The sequence below is a fragment of the Balaenoptera physalus genome (assembly GCF_965194825.1).
Source record: "Balaenoptera physalus genome assembly, contig: HAP1_SCAFFOLD_2221, whole genome shotgun sequence".
In the NCBI taxonomy this organism is placed as follows: domain Eukaryota; kingdom Metazoa; phylum Chordata; class Mammalia; order Artiodactyla; family Balaenopteridae; genus Balaenoptera; species Balaenoptera physalus.
This window is the reverse complement of record NW_028124585.1, coordinates 65,553-71,690: the sequence shown is the minus strand read 5'-3', so window position 1 is coordinate 71,690 and position 6,138 is coordinate 65,553.

Below are 6,138 nucleotides of genomic sequence, written 5' to 3'. Positions count from 1 at the left end.
CTACTGAACAAAAGAGACAGACTTGGGAGGTGGTAGATATGCCAAATTCAGTTCTTGGGCTGCTTAAGAAACTGTTTAGAGTGAACCTTATATTTTATAATTTATCCATAAGTTAGGCCTATCTCAGCATACTCCAGTTTTGATTATTGCCATTCCAGTTTATTGTACACAACTCAGAAGCAACATTTACCTCTCCATTCTCTGTCTGTACATACATTGCAATGGATATGAATAAAAGTAGAAGTCATGAAATAGCCTAAATTTATCAGTCAGGTAAACACGTTGATATAATTTAAAGAGTTTGTTCTGGTGAAATCCAATTGAAGCCGAGAATGCCCTGGACAGAGGGACATTAGGGGAAGCTGGTAAGCGGGCAGGTAAGGTACTAAGCATTTAGCATACGACTATGTATGATAAGGAAGGAGTGCTAAATCAGGAACTGGAAAAATAGAGTTCATGAGTACAGAATTTACCTTTTTATGTTTAACATGATTGTTAAAATTTCATTTCAATTTGTCTTTTTTGGGGGGGCATTCAATAAAGTGATAAGAGAAACCTCAACTTCAGCATTTGCCTATTAATTAAGTTTCCATAGAAACAAGGTCAGAACACCAAATATAAAGTACAGGCACATTGGAAGTTTGCTCTTAATGTCTTTCTTTCAGACAATTTTGTATCAGTTTCCCTGGAAACTGAGAAATACCTACTCAGATATAAAACATTTTGGCTTTTCTACAGTGAAGAATTATTTGGTTACTTAGAGAAAATCGTACATAAATGATGCTCTGTCTTGTTCTTCAGAAACATTGGAGAAGAACATGATTTCTTCAAGCCATCTCAAAAAAGTAACTCCTAAGAACGTAGTATAGATTTCAGAGAGACTCAAAAGAATTTTTTACTACTTTGTCTTTAACAGTATATCTAATATAACTGATGGTAGTGTCATAATAGAAAAGAAGATGCTACGGTCCTATTATCTGATTTTATTTTTATTCATCAACTTTTCATACAGCCTTTATGTTCTGACCTTAGGAGCTTTGCTAATTTTCTGGTGAAAGGTGCTCTCTCAAGTGACCCCTACCTCCCATCCCCCTGAAGAGTGGGTAGGGAAGGAATTGGCAATATGATGTGGAAAAACCTCTGAGCAACAGATCTTTCCTTTTTTTGGTGACAGTATTAATGAACATTTGATGTAAAAGATTTAGAAAACACACAAAAGTCCTTCACTCACACTCAGAATATCCAGAATTTTTATTAATATTTTGGTGTTGATTCTTCCTGAACCTTTTGTATGCATATAAACATAACACTGTGTTTATTTTACAAAGATGGGATTGTTCTTTATGTGCCACTTTGTAACTTTTTGTTAGAAAGGAAAGTAACGACATGAAGCTCCTGGAACTGTGCTGACACCTAGAGAGTGCTCCAGGGTGATGTATTTCCATGCAGCTGCGCATAGCTCTACAGCCTGCCTTTTACCAACTGTTTACTGTGCCATCGAATGGTTGGAGCATAATTCATTTACCCAGCCTTTACGGTTGAGCATCTTTTATAATCCCATTATAATGCTTTATTCAGGGGACACAGATAAAAACTGATGCCTTGTATTGATACTTCCCTATAGCATTCTGATTGTACGCTTTGTCTTACGCCTTAATTAAATTCATAGGGTGAGTCATTTTGTAGTAAAGGTATTTGAACATTAAATGTTCTTTTCCCAAATTAAAGTTACCATTGATTTTTCACTGAACATTAGATTTCCTCTTTTAGGTTTTCGTGGTTCTTGGTAACCTGTCTTGTGTCTTTGATTCTGAGTAACTAAACTACTACTCTAAGAGATCTGAAATTAACTCTGGTCTTAGGTGACAGACACATCAAAAGACAGCATTAGAAGAAATCTTAGATGATGTGGGAAAATTGGGAGAAACTTAACTGGTTTTGGGTACACTGAAACATGATTATTAGGCACCATTCCAGAGGCAGGACAAACAGTGGTTAGACAAGACAAAACCCGTATCCTAACTCAGGTCCTTACTTTCTAGAGGTGCCTGGGGGCTGACGACACAAGAATAACATCAGGTAGTGAGAACAGTAAGAAAGAAAATGAAGGTAATGGGCTGGGGAGGAGGACAGTTTTACAAGGGGTGGTTAAAGACAGCTTCTCTCCTTAAGCGACCCATGAGCAGTCCTAAGAGAGCCGTGTGAGGCTGTGGGAGAAGAGGCTTCTGTGCAGTTCCTAAGAAGGGAATATGCTTGATGCGTGCCAAGGACAGAAAGATGGGTGGCTGCAGCTGAGTGAATGAATGCCAGGAGGAATGTGGGGGATTAAGACCTTGTATGCCTAGTGGGCCTTGACCAAAAAATATGAATTTTAGTCTAATTGTAATGGGAAACCATTGAAGGATTATATGCAGGGGAATGATGTTAATTCTTAGAAAAAGGGAAGGGGGGTAGAGAGGGTGGAGGGAGATCAGACCAGCTACTGTGTGAGAATAGACTGTAAGGGTGGAAGGAAGCAGAGAGGGAGACCAGTTAGGAGGCTGGTGCGGTAGCTCAGGTGAGAGCCAACAGTGGCTTGAACAAAAAAGCGATATTAATAAGGGTCTAAAATAGGCTGTAGTATATAGATTGCTCTTGCATTTCATTTGATTCTCACCATGTTCTGAGTTAGGTAGTGTAGGAATTCTTCTCTTAGGTATAAATTGAGTTGTCCAAGGTTTTAAAAATGAGTATTGATAGAGAGTAGGACTGTAAATTCCAAATGCATGGCAGGCATATAGGAACAGAATTTATTGTTGACATTATGTGAGCTTCTTTGGAATACTACCTTTTTTCTCACCCTTTTTTGTTGTTGTTGTTTTAGTGTATTAAAGTAATAAAACTTAAGAGTTAAAACAGTAACACTGCGTAATGTGAAATGAAATGAAGGTAACTTGCAACCCAGAAAGGTTCTTAAAAGTCCAAGAAACTGAATAAAGTACTCTTTAGAAATATATAAAACCAGGTGTACTTACCTATGTGTCACCTCTCAGTCATGATCACTGTAACGCTGATTGAGGATTAAAATAAGGCAAAACTGAGAACCAGGGTAGAGGCAGGTACAGAAGCAGTTGGAAACCAGAGCTGGGAAGTTTGGAAGCCAGGATTGTCAGAAGCTAGGAAAGCAGGATCAAGGCTTGGGTGAGCAGTAGCCTGGCAGGTGCAGGAGCCTGCTGTGTACCCGCTGGTGAGGCAGCCCAGCTCAGGGCTGGCTGGCAGGAGCTCCCTGACTGCGGTGGAAAGTGTGGACTCCAAGAGATGAAATCATCAGTTTACATGGTAATTGTAAAGATTGTAATGTTTGTATTATGAGCCATAAAACTAATACACTGCACAGTATAGGGATGCTAGGGCAGTTCAGTAAATGCAGTGGTTACCGTTAAGTAAACTGGTGCTCAGCAGTTGGCCCAGAAACTGCTGACATCTCCTGTTTATTTGGAATATATTGAAATCAATATGTCGATATTAATCGCTTTCTGAAATATGCTGCTTCTGTCAGATGCTTTCTTGGTCACTTCCCTCTCCCTCTAATATTTTAACAAGGAAAAATCATTTATCGACAGTTTGATAGCATAGTTGTAACACTTTTAGCCTTCAGTAATGCATTTCATTTGTTCTAAGTTGCCCATGTTTTCACACTTTTAACAACTGCAATTGAGATGGATCTTAACAACTGGTAGAATCTTAGATTGGAGGAAAAACAGTATTCAGTGTCGGTGGTGTTTTACAGGTTTCCTCTGAGGAATGTTTACATTAAGACCGAGTTTAATTTTTTTTTAATCATACTTTTTCTACATCGACCTATCATGCTGTCAAATAAGTTGCAATTTAAATTGATAATACAAAAATGATGGGTCTTAAAATACAGTTTTAATCATAACCCCTAATCATGAGCTCAAGAGTATTTCTCCTGGGTAAAACATTCTTAGAGGTTTCTAAAGAAATAACTTTCGGAAGAATCCATGTAATTTCCTGAATGCACAGTAATTTCCTGAAGTCTCTAAATTACTGTGTGTGCATGTGGTGGGGAGAGGGATGAGAGGGATGGTGGGTGGTAAAGCTTTGCTTAATAGTTGGCAGTCTTACCTTTGTGATAGTGAAGAGTGTGGTAGGTTTTATCATAGTCTCCTTAGGCTCTTGGGAAGATAGTTCATGGCAAGTGCAGAAATATTGTGTGTATGTATGAGTTTACTGTCTAATGGCTCACATGTCCATTCTATAAGATAGTGATGTGGTATTTTTCATTAGCAAAAAGTGCAAGTTATATAGAAAATTGTTAGTTATATAGGCTATAAACAAAAGATTAATATTTTCTGAAAACCTCATGCAGACTGACAGCAGTAGGGCCCTGGTGTTTACAGTACATTCAAATGATAGGCCAACTCACCAAAGTGGAAATAACACTGATAACTGTGGGAAAATGGTCAAACTGTGTAATCAAAAGAAATACAAATTAGATCTACAGTGAGGTTCCTCATTCATATCAGTAGGAATTTTTTTTTTTTTTTTCAAGTATCCAAAGCAAGGGTAGGAACTCAAAATGTCATGATTGGTAGCATTATACCCTAATGTGCCCCCCACCTTCTTTAGGAAGCAATTTAGCATTGTACACGGAGCCGTGAAAGTGATCTAACCTTTTGGCTTAGTCATTCCACTTCCGAAGATCTTTGCTAAGGAGATAAAACCATTATTTTAAAAAACTATGCACGTGAAGATTTTCCTCATAATATTTTAAGAATAGAACTTTGTAAGCACCAATCCCCAGCAATAGGGGATTGGCTAAGTCCAGTATAGGAATAACACTTGATGGGCCAGTGTGTATTCATTAAACAATAAATATGCAACAGTGGGGTGGAGAGCGCTTGTTAGTAACAAGAAGACATAAATTGTACACTAATTAGAGCTTTTTATAACGTATAAGAAAAGCAACTAAAAGTAACGGTTGTGAATCATTGTGTGTTAATGATTGTGAATGGTTGTGTGTAATTTTTAAACAGAGCATCGTTTTGTCTCATGCAGATTTTTGTTCATGATATTTGTTAAAGGAATGAGCAAGTGACTTTTACCTTTCCCCACCTTTAGTGTGATCATCAGTACTGCTGATTAACCAGGTCTCCTTCAGTTGCAAGTTAAAAGAAAATCACAGAGTTAAGCACTACTTGACCCAGGAGTTAAATGATCTCCTCAGTTCTGCTCTCCTCTGTTGATGTCTCCTGAAAAGCCTATCCCCTCATGATAGCAAGGGGAGTGTCCAGCAGCTCAAGACTAGCTAAGGATCCTAGAGTACAGTTCTGCCTTTCTCTTTTCTTGGCAAGTCCCAGGACAGCTGTGATTGATTGGCCGGTCCTGGGTCCTGTGCCTACCTTTGAACCCCCTAGGATAGAGTAGGGAGAGTGCCAGCTTTTTTCTGGTCACTTGGGCTAAGTTTACTTTTTTTTTTTTGCATGTTGTCATTTCTTTTATCCCAGCCTTCTTGATTTTTGTATTTAGATCTGTAGTAGCACATCTTGGTTTGGCGGGTGTGTGTGTGTGTGTGTGTGTGTTAAAGCTTGCTTCTCTTTGATTCTGGCACTTAATTTTCCTGGACTTCCATTGAAAATTGTTAAGTTTTACCATGCCATAGACACTGATAAATAATACAGCTACTTTGCAAACATTTCTGCTTATTTTTTAGATTCAAATGTAGTCTATTTACTTTCTTTTTGGTATAGGTAAGTAGTCATGAATTCTTTCGGAAGCTATAGGTTAGAGGCAGCTGTGAAAGTCTCTGCCTGCCATTTTGTGTACAGCTGAAATAATTTATTTTCCCATTGTCTTAATTTTTCAAATATGTAGGAGAAAAAAACTTTAAAATAATTATATGGGTCTTTTACATAAAAATGTTGAATAGAATATTTTCTCCAAAAGCAGCTTGATAAACTTCAAATTCAGTGAAGGAATCTTCATGAAGAACAAAGCAGTTGGTTTAGCTCTGTAAATTACTAGTGCTGGCAATGACATTAAAATGGATGGCTCAGATTCCTGTTAAAACGGGAAGTCCAAAATTACTGTTCGTGCAAAATTCTTTCTGGGTGGGAAAAGGGGATTCTAGGTAGATAC